At 48.2% G+C, this 13,087-nt stretch overlaps 1 protein-coding gene across 1 annotated transcript in view; it reads left to right on the top strand.

Moving 5' to 3' along the window:
- LOC119383418 (glycoprotein 3-alpha-L-fucosyltransferase A) overlaps window positions 1-13,087 on the top strand; it is a 122,217-nt gene that overhangs the window by 89,139 nt on the left and 19,991 nt on the right. The gene's annotated exons all lie outside the window — the stretch shown is intronic.

Below are 13,087 nucleotides of genomic sequence, written 5' to 3'. Positions count from 1 at the left end.
GCGCCCTTCAGGCGCGGTAACCTAATCGTGGCTTCGCCCTCGCTTCGCGAGTGCGGCCATTTCGCTAACGCTCAATGGCCGGTTGACAGGGTCTCCGTCACGCGCTACTTGCCGCTGTCGCGGCCACGCGCTGTTTAGCCCGCGCGCCTGCCCCTTCGGGGCAGGCGCCCGTCCGTGCCAGCGTCCGTGGTGTGCCCGTGTCACTGGGGCGTCCAGACGTAACTGCAACGGCTCCTATCGTTACGTCTAGACGTAACGCTAGACACTGCCAAACGGAAAAGCGAAATTTGTGACCGGGACGGAATGTACAACGAGACTGAATGTCCAACCGAGACTGAATGTCCAACGAGACGGAATGTCCAACGAGACTGAATGTCCAACCGAGACTGTATGTCCAACGAGACAATGTCCAGCCGAGACGGAATGTCCAACGAGACGGAATCCAGGGAAACAGAGGACGACGTTTCCATCCAATCAGGTGACGAATCCTGCGGGTCCCTTTGCTGGCACCACCCCCTAGCGCGCGCGCACACACACACACACACACACACACACACACACACACACACACACACACACACACACACACACACACACACACACACACACACACACACACACACACACACACACACACACACACACGCGCGCGCGCGCGCGCTTTGTTCTCGCAACGATGTCGCATCGGGGGAAACATGCCTCCAGCATGCGGGGTGTGGTGAGTCCCTCGTTTCGCTCCTCGGGCCGACCACCCATGCTGTCTAACGGCGGCCGCAGGCCAGGCAAATCCATTGGTATGCGTCTGGGCAGCGGGCGCTGATTTGAGCGTAAGCGGCCTATCAGCTGGAGACGCACAGCGCGGTGGTCCGAGGTCCATCTTCGGCAGAAACTCGGCGTCGCGGCCTTTCTCGGGGCACAAAGGCGCCATGTGTCGCATTTCCGCTCCGGCACCAGCGACAATGGTGTTGTTTCGAGCAATTCTAACCATGCACCACCTGGTACATCAGAAACAGCCGGGTGTCTTCGCGCTCTTCCTTATCTCCGCAAAGTGACGCGGCTGCCTTTATTCCGTCCCGGCGCCCCGCGGCAAAGGGTGGCTCGCCGATCGCAACAGTCTGTACTCTGGTAAATATGCTATAGATGTGAAGAAATTAAAGTGGACGAAAAGACAACTTGCAGCTGGTAGGGACCGAAAGTACAGACTTCGGACGCGTTATCCGATATATATGTAATATCGAATCATCTGTCCATTTCGTGAACTGATACGTCGGTTACGCACGGATATTTGTAGCTTCAATCAAACAGCGGCACAGCCATCGCAACATCATGTAGCCGTTTGGTGACCCTTCTTTTTCGTCATTTTTTTTTAAGAGAAATAAAGCTAACCAAGCACGGACAGACGCTTCTCCATGCCGGTTCCACTGTCTTCGCGTCACATTCGAGTCATTCATGTAGTTAAGACTAACCACGAACCAAACTAGAAAATGAGCCTATCTTCTCAAGTTGGGTGCCTCGATGCCAGCGCCGCGGAGGAGGCGGTCACATCGAGGCGCCCTATTCTCAAGCTAACCTGTACGCCCTGGGTTGACAGTTCTCGCCTAAACTGTTTTCTTTTTTGTTTTTAAAGATGTATAGGTGGTTGTATTAAGGAGAGTAACGCTAAAGAGACGCCCTCATTTTAGCACTTTGTTAGTTGTTTTCGTTTTCTTTTTCTCGTCGTCATCATCGCGCAGTTTGTGCAGGAAAGTTTCGCTGAACTCCATCAAGACCGACGGACAAGCTGAAAGGAGACGTCGCGTCGATCGCCCGAGTTGTCGTTGTTCTCTTTTCTGCTTTATTTCACCAATCGATTTCGAACCCACGAAGATGGACGAGCACCGACAGCTTGCTTTGCTTTCGGGAAACAGGAGCGGGAAGGGGGCCTCCGTCCCCGCTGAGCGAGAGAGAGTTCTTTCGCGCACGGGTGTCGTGTTTACGTACGTGCACGCCCGAGAAGTTAGTGAAAGTTCGCGGGAAGAAGTTTGCTCCGGGAGCAATTTTGCAGTATTGATTGGAGCCGCGTCAATACCGGCGGTGCGTGGAAGCTGGCGTGCACTTATTATTATTTTTTGTCGCTGTTTGTGCGCGCTTCCAGTTCCTGTAGAGTGGTGCGCGCGATACCTTCAGCTCTGTAATTAGATTACGAGAGTCGGCATGGGGCAATGAGCGCGCGTTTTTTTTTTCGCGGCACAAACTCTCCACTTTGCAGCCTCGAATCGCCGATCGATATTGGGAAAAGGATAATTGTGTGTGTGTGTGTGTGTGTGTGTGTGTGTGTGTGTGTGTGTGTGTGTGTGTGTGTGTGTGTGTGTGTGTGTGTGTGTGTGTGTGTGTGTGTGTGTGTGTGTGTGTGTGTGTGTGTGTGTGTGTGTGAGAGAGCAAGATTTCCTCTGGCGAACCCGTTGCGGTGACTCAGCACTATGGCAAATTACTCCTGGGCAGAAAGGAGGTCGAAAGTTCGATTACTGGCCGCTGCTTCACTCGTAATTCGACAGTACCCTTGCGGCGAACTCCAAGGGCATGTTGCCGTGCTGATCGAACGCAATAATCTTACCAAACACGCGTATGACATATCAGGGTGGCAGGCCCGTAGCCAGGGGGGGGGGGGGGGGGGAGTTAGGGAATCGGGCCCCGTCCCGAAATTTTCATGAAGTAGGTGTTTTTACCAAAAATAAATAACGAGAATAGGCGTTTTTCTCAAATAGTCAAGGTTTTCAGCAAGTGCCCCCCCCCCCCCCCCCCGAAAAAAATTCCTGGCTACGGGCCTGTAGGGTGGTCATTCACGCTCTGGCAATGTAACAATACATTTTCAACGCAGCATTACTAAAACGAACTGTCTACTGTAGTAGTAATGCGGCTTCTCTAAGATCGGTCGCTTCGAGTCTCAGTGAAGATGTATGTATGTATGTATGTATGTATGTATGTATGTATGTATGTATGTATGTATGTATGTATGTATGTATGTATGTATGTATGTATGTATGTATGTATGTATGTATGTATGTATGTATGTATGTATGCAGCGGCTGTCTGACATGACCTTTATGTAGCGCCGCTGAAGTGCTTTGGAATGACCATTGGGAGTATGTTCGTGCGCACCTAGGAACCGCCTTTGCTGCTGATAGCTACGGACACATGTAATACCCCGTACACATTTAGTGGAATTTATGAATCACTGTACATGCAGCAACAATTCATCATCATCAGCCTCAACACCAAGATGAGTGCCGCTACGCTGGTGCGCGTATTGCTTTACAGAACCGTAGTGGGTCTTAATGGGCAAGCCATACAGAAGCCGGCGCGAACGGTTAAGCGTCAAGCTTAAGCGTCCTTCGGTTTTTGTGTCTGTTTTCTCTGGCTTTTTAAAGAAATTCAGTGTCGTAGTAAGGAACGCTTGAATATGCCCAACAACAGCTTTTATTGCGATAGCAATTACATAGACACTCCAGACGCATTTTCGCCGTCGCCGTCATGTTTCGCATAAAGTCCAAATCGATAACACCGCCCCGCACGTCGTATGTTCTATGTGAGAGTGAAAGCGCGCGAGCACTGCCGACGAACGCGGCTCAAGCAGAGATGAAACGAGCCGGCAGTCTGCGTCGCTCGAAAGGCGCGTGGACATATGAGCCGGAGGGGAGGGAAAGGGGGCTCCGCGAGTCCGGCAGGAGGTGCGTACCTTGACCGACCTGACGTGGTCGCCCCCGGTCTGGTGCGCGTATGTTTAGAGGACATCAGCCGATGGATCATACCTTCTTACGTGTTGTGTTCTCACTGCAAAGTTTGCGTTGAAGCCATAGACAGCGCGAAGGTGCTGTCTATGGCTTCAATGCAAAGTCTGTGATAGTACTCTGTTGTCTATGGCTTCAATGCAAACTCTGCGATGGTGCTGTGCTGTCTATGGCTTCAATGCAAATTTTGCGAGATGCTGTGCTGTCTATGGCTTCAATGCAAACTCTGCGATGGTTTTTGTGCCGTCTATGGCTTCGCTCGCTGCAGCAGCCTCGTCTCCTAAAGAAATGAGCTGCTAGGTTTACTTCGTGTACATCAGAAACCATATAGCGCACTAACGAACGCGAGACAAGATGAAGACGGGACAAGCGCATGGTTTCTGAAGTTCGATGAACTGCCAACACGCCCAATCGACCTCCCTTATGAAGTTTACTTCGTATAACATTCCAATTTGTTGCTAGCGCATTCATTACTTCTTCCTTGTGGCAAAATTGTGACTTTTTTCTAGGCGTAATGTTTTGTTTTATTAAAGTTTATTCTCTCTCTACCAGGTTTCTAACACTGTTGTTCCTCTCATTTGCGAAGTTTTTCCCGTTTAGGCGTAAGTCTAATCGTTTCGTATACAAATAATAATAATAATAAACAAAGAGAGAGTAGCGATCACCCGTGTTTATTATTTTCCACTTCAGCATTAATAATAACGAAAACATTTAGATGACAAACGCAGGACTGCCGCGTGAAGGTTCCATGTACTTTTGCCGCAGCTTGAAGCCGAGCGCATTGAGTCCGCCTGCTTGCATAACACTTGCGAGAATACAAGTATAGAGGCGCGCGAGCGTATGGTAGGTGTTGCAGCAGCAGACGAAGTCAAATCATCCGCAGCGAACCGCTGACAGCTTTCTCCGATTTGCGAAAACAAAAGGCAGCAATTAAATGCGCACGTGTTCGCAGTTGTTTGAGAAAGGATTCGCAGCACCTGCGCGGGACGTGCTTTCAGACACGGAAAAATCTCCCCGTTGTATGATTTGTTTGTTTTCGCGGGTTTGCCTTAGCGTTTCGTTCCCGGTTTGTCTGCACGGCCTGGCGAGCTCGTTTACAGCCATAGAAACCAGGTGAGGGAAAAAGGACGGGAAATCAGAATGGAGAAATGCCGGAGTTTCGAGGATTTTTACCAGTGTGCTGTCACTTATTTAGACACGACAGGTGTAGCATAAACAAGGCACGTAGTACATGCACTCTTGAAGCGTGCATGACAGCAAAGCTCCACGGCTTAACGAGACAGGCCTTCCGCGTTCTCTTGTTCAGTGCTTCATACATTCGTTCAGGGAGGAAGTTGTTACCGGCCGTCGGCAACGGGTGCGTATCCTCAGCTCGGTATTTGGTTGTAATAATAATAATAATCGTTGGGGTTTAACGTTCCAAAACCACCATATGATTATGAGGAACGCCGTAGTGGAGGGCTCCGGAAATTTCGACCACCTGGGGTTGTTTAACGTGCACCTAAATCTGAGTACACGGACCTCAAGCATTTTCGCCTCCATCGGGTATTTGGTTGTGTAATTGCGTGTAGAAACGAATCGCAACAGACGTGTGTGTCCCAGCTAACGCGAACGATTTGAGAAAAGAAGGCGAAGCCGTTTGCGTGGATTAAACGAAACGTACGTTAATTTTTGCAAAGAAGCCGCCAGTCTACGTTGTGCTCTTGATAAAGAGTCCGCGATAAAGTATTCGCCTTTTCAAGAAGAAACCTTACGGTCACTATGTTTAGGAAATGATCTGGCAGCGTTTGAGAAACGTCACTCTCAATTATTTGCGACGCATTATCTCTCGCGTACATTTTTCGAAAACATTCGCGCTTAAAAAGAAAAAAAGAAATCAGCTCTGTCGCACAGGCGGGTCGACGCTGAACACAAATATCCGGCGTGCTTCTGACTATCCAACGTACAGTTCAAACGAGAAGATTAAAGGAACGGAAGAAGGTTCTATAGAGAACTACACGGACACGGCATACATGGTCACAGGCTCCTGCACGACTATATGGCTTTTCAAAACGCAGCACTACAGCGGTACACTATATGCCGCACGTGGTGCCGTAGTCTTTGTCGAGTACCCTACTAACCCTATGCCGTGCTCGCAGCTATCTAGCTCGTGACGGCGCCTCGGAGAAACAGCTGCGAACGCTGTCGCTTTCACCTGGGGTTGGGGAATAAGTCTTTTTTTTTTTTTTCAGTGCCCGTACGCGCATGGTTTAAAAAGCAGAGACATCGTGCCATGTACTATCCGTAAACATGCATGCTTTTTTTTTTTCGGTCGTGCCTACGTCACGTTTACACACAATCGAGCGGGTCGAGTTGATGGCCGTTTATGAAGCGTGGCGCACGCTGTGTGCAGCACAGAACACACCTACATGCTTTAAAAAAAAAAAAAAAACGACTGTCCCTTGTCTGATACATGTTCTAGATAACTGCGCTTGGAGCTTGCATACTGAGGGCCGCAGCTGCGCGAAATAGCGTCGCAGTTTGAATGCGGATGTGCTCGCGTTTTAGCTTGTACGACCGTTAAAGCGCAGGCGGTTTCATTTGCGTGGAGTTGGTGTCTCTCAGGTATAACGTGCGTCTTTGTACCGGTAAGACGTCTGATTCTCTGTTTCCTGCTAGCTCTATAGACCAGCGTCTATAGTGGCTACGTCAGCGGCTAGCTGCGACTTTATGCATCCATCATTTTTTTTATTATTATTGCGAATTATAAAGAGAAACCGGTAGAAATGTTGGTGACGCCTAGAACATATTCGCTGTAAGAAGCATTATGTTCAGTACTGCTGGCTACTGCAGCTTCCACATTTCGAGCTGTTCCCAGTACCACTATTACAGAGAAGCCCGAATAACACACTTTGTACACTCTTTTTTTTAGGGTCTGTTGATTCCTTTCGGAGAGTCCTGGCTTGCTACGCATATGACTCTCTTTAAAGAGACACGCCAACGCCCTTTGGGAGTTCATTATACTCTCTTCTGAGAGTCGGGTGGCCCACAAGAGAGTTAACGTGACTCTTTAAAGAGAGTCATATATGCGTGGCAAATCAGGAGTCTCCGAAAGGAGCCGCACATGCTCTTTTTTTTTTCTTGGTGTAGGCCAGCGAGAACGACCTTTCGAAAAAAACTTCGAGCGACCTTGTAATATGTCGCGTATACTGCCTCGAAGCAATCTCGTCAAAAAGAAAAGGCGGTTAATGCGCGATCAAGGTGTGTCGCATTAATACACCAGGAAAGGATGCTGGGGGCAGAATAAATGCATGAGAAATACTGCAACGCGTCGCGTTGAAGGAGAAAAAAAAAGTAGAGAAGGCCTGGGCGCTCCTCCATCTCACCGGCCGGCCGCGCGCTCGCCAAAGGTATAGTTTCGATTTGTTTCGTACAAGGGGTGCTGCATCACCCTTTGACCCGAGGGGCATGCTCCACGTGTAAAAGAGATGTGAATTCGATGCGCCGTATACCGTCGCGGCTTCTGGATCTTCGATAGAACTGGCAGCCACGATATATTATTGTCAGTAATACGTTGGGTAAGCGTAGAGCGGAAGACCAGGACAACGAAGTGGCGCTTGTCATGTTTTACCTAGTCGTTAGCGTCTCGTCTTGCTCTACCATACCGACAACTGTGCTGATTCTTCATATTTAAAGCGAAAATAACGAAATACGTTTACTGATGTACTCGCAAATCAATAACTTGTTCGCGCGCTTTTCTTCTTGTATTTCTGCTATACTATCGGCTCTCGAAAACTGATCAATTCAATCCTCGCAAACTAAGTAATTATCTGTTTGTCTCTTTGAAGATAAGTTGTCCTGCATTAAACTGCTAATTAAGCGATCTAATGAGAAATGTGGTATACTAAGCGCAATAAATCAGGCTCTCGAAAGACTTCAGTTTTTTGCTTTGTAAACATACAGGGAACTGTGGATATAGGGCAGAAAACTGTCAGGCAGAATAATGTGATTTTAAAACTAAGGGCGATATGTATCACTTGGCACTTGCAGCACTGTTGGAAAAATGCCAGTGCTCTACTTTCTGTTAAGGCATGGAGGTAATAAATATGACCCGTCGCAGTGTAGGCTCCGAAAGATGTGCTACATTCTGAATAGAGAAATGTAGTAGCCGAGGTGCTCTTTAACTTAGCCTCTGCAAAGCCAACCGTATATAACGGAACAGAAACATTCAACTTGACACCGCATGTGTCTAACCATTGTGAGAATTCCCCTTTTCCTGAAGTTTCCCATACACGTTTACGGGCGAATGTACAATGCAGACGACCCCCTTGTGACAGCGTACGGCTCTTAACTGTTCTAACCATGCTAGATTTCTCAACTGGAAAGCTGCTTAAAGGGTGGACAGCTGTACTAGCTGCTACATCGTGCTCATCCATGACAGTTAGGTACCAACAAATACAGGCAGTGAGGTCTAAGTAACTGGTTGTTATGCCTCGTTCTAAACGTGTCTTTGAGGAGTCATTTACTATTTGGTCTCTGTTAGCGCTTCGATATACCACGGTGCCTTATTTAGACTCGTCAGGGGAAGCGCTTCGATAAGGGCGCCACGGCTACGAGTTAGTCATTGGTTAGAATCTTTCCCGCCGGCAAGAGGGAGGTCGCGGCTTCTAATTAAAGATTTCACGCCTAAAAAAACGGACAGCAGTTTGTTTTTCAATCCTTTGTTCCGATTCACCAGGATGTGATGTTGCGAGTGACTGCGTCGGCCCTCCTTTCCGTGTCATTACCGCAGTTCGTTCGGGAACTGCGCCCGTATTTAAAGAGTATACGTGCGCCATTCTCTTCAACAATGAAGTTGACTGGGCGCGCGTGCGCCCTTCGTAGCGAAAGACAACGGCGCTCTGTATGTTTCGGCACACAGCGTCCACCATGTGTACTCCAAAGCGTGCCGTACAGCGCCACTGCCGGGGGGGTCGCCCCAAGAGCTGAGCGTCATGGTGTAACGAAACGCGTACAAACTGCCGCAGAAGCCGGATGTCACGTCGTTCAAGAAAGATTTTACCTTTTGTTACGTTTCCATAAAGCGGGCGCGGACCGGAACCCCCCCCCCCCCCCCCTCTTCCAACTCGCGAGCGAGGCATTTTTTTTTAAATAAATAAAAGCGCCCTCAAGGCACTCTGGCCGGGACGGACAACAATTCGGTGTTTTTCACAAAGCGCTTCCGAAAACCATTTTGCACCCGCTTTGCGACGCGTGACTGAGCAGTGTGTCCGTGAAAGGAAAAAAAAAAAAAACGGGAGCAAAGCCATGCGCGTGGCCAGTTTAGTCTGGCACTCTATTCTTTTTCTTTTTTTCTCTTCTTTTTGTTATAGTGCCGCACTGTGCGTCGCCTTTGTCGAAGATGTCCCCAGGGTCCCACCATCCGCGTCGCGCGTCAGTCACGTCAGTCACTTAACGCATCAACGCTGCAAAACAGGATCCAAGTCCAATGAACTTTCTATCTTATGTAGCGGTTCGGTCTCTGTCTTCTTTCTTTTTACACGACATCGTTTTGATGACACAGTTTTGACGGTAAAGCGCATCGCCTTATCGGAACACGCGTGTTAGGGCTGAGTATACTTTCCCTTACTATGATTTTCCATCCAAAATCCAACGTTGAAATTCTCGATACATTGACGGCAAAATATGGTGATAATGTCAACGTATCAAAAAACATTGGGTAGAAGCTATCGGAGAATAATGATGTGATAGGTTGAAGAAATAAACCTGCAGAGGTGTCCACTTGTGTGCGATGCGAGCGCTTGTGCCAACGCTGGCGCGACGACGACGGAGTGGTGATGACGACGGTATGCAACAACGCCAAGGACAGCGACGAAACAACCTGAAAGTTACTTTTCTCGCAACTAAACGTCATGCGGTCTGCTTTAGTAAGTCGACGCAAGTCTTCCACCATTGACGAGTTCTACCAGGGAAATCTCTCGTATTTGATCTCCTCTTTACTACAAATAAATGCGAGACGGCTTTCCTCAAAGTGGGGGGAAATAGAAAAAGGAAAGCTAGAAGTGAGCTTTTTCGTGCATTTGTACAAAGACAAGACGACCTTGAGATCAGTCCGCTAAAGAAAGGAACGCAATGACAAGAAGACAAACAGTATATAGTGCCTTTTACAAGCGCTTCACGAGGATAGCGTCCACTAAAGAATTTACGAAGCAAGACTAGCAGCTAATTCCTTTAGATCAGATCTGGCCTAACTCCACCAAGCAACGGCATAAGGGAGCACGGCCCGCTCCAGGGAGCGAAGCGGTTTTCGCGCTGTCTGTCGCCTCAACGCGAAGTAAGCGGTGAGAGGACAGCATGTACAAGGCTATGAGCCGTCTACTTATCTCTGTCGAGATAGCGCGCGTGAAAGAAATCGCGAGGAAAGTCTTTGCTTATTGGGTCACGGCTATGGTCCGAGCACTTCGATCACTGGAAGAGGTCGTGGACCCTCTTGTCGAGTAGAACTTGGTTTGTATAGGGGTGTCACGAGTATTTCAGATATAATCCCATATATGTTCATTCAAGCCATCAGGCAAATCAAAACGCTAAAATAAAGAAAATTGCACAACGCATACGATGAACTTGGGCATCGAAACTCCCGCATTCGAGTTATAAGCTCGGTGACTTGTTTAGGTGCATGCTTTTCGAACATTCGCAATCTATAAGCAGGACAAGGCGGAGTGTTCCGTGCAAATTCCACAAAAACTTTTTTTTTTTTTACAGATAGGATCGAATCCTACACATTTCAGACAGCTGAAGGAATACGTCGTACACCATCCTCAAATATAAACAAATAATTGAGTTTTCTCGCAATCTAGAAATCCGACACAAGAAAAAAAAACTTTGAATTGATTCCCAGGCAACGGTGCCTGGGAATCAATTCATATAAGCGAATAGCTTGCTCCGCGGGCACGAAAGGTCTAACGCGCAGCACGGAAAGGTCAGAGTGGTTAGCAGAAACGACGTAATGACAGGTGGTGATATTGCTTTCCTCCTAACCCCCTACCCCCGCCCACGCGCACACACACACTCTTTTTCTACGTATTTTTGCTGTTTGCCGGTACACGGCACACCCAGGCATCTATATGGCAGACCGTGCGGCCTTTGTAGAGCGTCACGCCGTACGGAAGATGAGCTCCGAGTCGTTCAAACACCCATTCCCGTAGAACGTAGTTCTGCGTAAGGACCGTGTTTGGCGACCGAGCTCACAAACACGGTATATGGTTTGGATGTTAAGCGTTGCCCCGGCCGTATGTTGGGCCAAGGCCCAAGGAACCGGCGCATACCGGGCCTCGATGATGGTTCGGCGCACTGTTTGCCCGAGGACAGTTCCGGCGCACGACATATCTGTATCGACGACGACCATGTCGCGTTGCACGCGACACACGTGTAATCCGGCGTGTTATTAAGGGCGCGCACGTGTGCATTAAGCGAGAGGAATATGACCCCTTCGCTGGAGCAGTGCATATATTATTACTGAAGTCTTCGTGCGAGAGCCAATGGCATCAAGTGCGAAACCATATCGGGCTTCATTATTGGCCGAAGAGAAGAAACGTGTTATGAGGTTTTTCCTTTCGTTTTTTTTTCCTCCAATGTTTTTCTCTGCTTCCCTGTAAGGCAATCGTCTTTTCACCGGCGCACCATGAAGAGATTAGGCGTCGCTGAATTCTCTCGGCACGGCCAGCGCAGAAGCGTGCAAGACTCCTATTGTAAACTTCCCTGAAGCCAACGAAGCTTTTCCTGTGTAACGTCCCGTGCGCTGACGCCATGGAGGTGGCTATCGGAGTGACTCGTAGAGGAATACCTACATCGCCCGCTGTAAGTTGAAAGTTCTCACATCGGCTGCCAGACACAGTGTGAAGCCAAATTCGCCCGTAGATGTGGTCTTGTTTGTGCGCGTTATGTGAGCACTCGGAATGCAACGTGAAGCCTACAACTGATTGCCGTATGCTCGGTGCTGTGTAATCTTACCCATTGAAGAGAGTGGAGGGGGGGGGGGGCTCGAACAAAAGATACCTCAGCGAGCTGGTATACCAGCTTGTAAGCTTCCTTCTTAGCGGAAAGTGTTGCTTGCTGTCCTTTCTTTCAATCTATCAAGAGTGTTGACGATGTTCTTGTTTAACAAATGTACACATAAAGATTGAAGGTAACCAATACACAGCAAAAAAGTTTCAGCGTCGTCTCCTTCAGCCGTTTTATTTTGGATTCTCCAAGCAACAAAAAGCACGGCTGATAACGGAGTAAATATATAGTTAGGTGGTATATTGGAAATCGAATCCAACGCCTGAACTGTTAAAATCTAATTGTCTCTATTACTCTGACCAAGTCGTTACTTTGCCTCACTCAGTTCAGTTTCTCGTTGCCTAAACTACGAGCACCAAACCTTGTTTCTCTATTACCGTATTTCGTGCTCTTCTACTGAGCAATGTAAATCCTCTTTACAAGGAACACTAAGCCCTCTGGATGCGTTATCCTTCATTAATCCTTGATGAAACTAAACTGGAACGGAGATGGTTTTCTCGTCTACTCTCGTGTTCGTCAGTTCTAAGTCCGTCAGAACAACACATGAAAAAAAATGGAGAGAAACAGAGCGAGCGCCTTCGACTTCGACTGTAAGCGTGCTCTTCCTGTCATCGTAATCACATCCTTTCGGAGCTCAATATCGAAATCTTGACAAGACGACTAAGCGTTTTTTTTTTTTTTTGAACGGAAATGACAAGGAAGACCTTGCCAACCTCGCGACAAGCTGTTTCCATAACTGCAGATTAATTTTACCCAATTTCCTCAAATCGATACACGTCACGACTAGAGCTATCGAAACAAGACTGTGATGCTCGTCGTTGTTTAAATCATCGATCATCAAGAAATACAGATAACAGAACTGACAGCCGAGCTAGTTAAAGAAATACGTCTCGAAGTCGCGGCAATTCTTCCCATGGACACAGAAAGCCGGTTGGGAAAGCGAGCGGCTTTAAGCAGCGATCTAGGTTATAATTCTGTTAATATAATAATTGTCAGGCTTTTACGTCCCAAAACCACGATATGATTATGAGGGACGCCGTAGTGGAGCGTTCCAGAAATTTCGACCACCGGGGGTTCTTTGGCGTACACCTAAATCTAAGTACACAAGCCTCTATAGCATCCTGCCTCCATCGAAATGCGGCCGCCGCAGCCGGGATCTAGATTAATTTCGAGTGTGTGCTTACTACACACTTTGATTATTCTCTCACTAAGTAATGGACGCTACAACGCTCGCCCCCGTTCCGCTCTTTCAATTTCTTTCACAAATGGCGGATACTCGT

This window comes from Rhipicephalus sanguineus, chromosome 2 (assembly GCF_013339695.2).
Source record: "Rhipicephalus sanguineus isolate Rsan-2018 chromosome 2, BIME_Rsan_1.4, whole genome shotgun sequence".
Lineage (NCBI taxonomy): Eukaryota > Metazoa > Arthropoda > Arachnida > Ixodida > Ixodidae > Rhipicephalus > Rhipicephalus sanguineus.
This window is presented reverse-complemented; position numbering and strand designations above follow the sequence as displayed.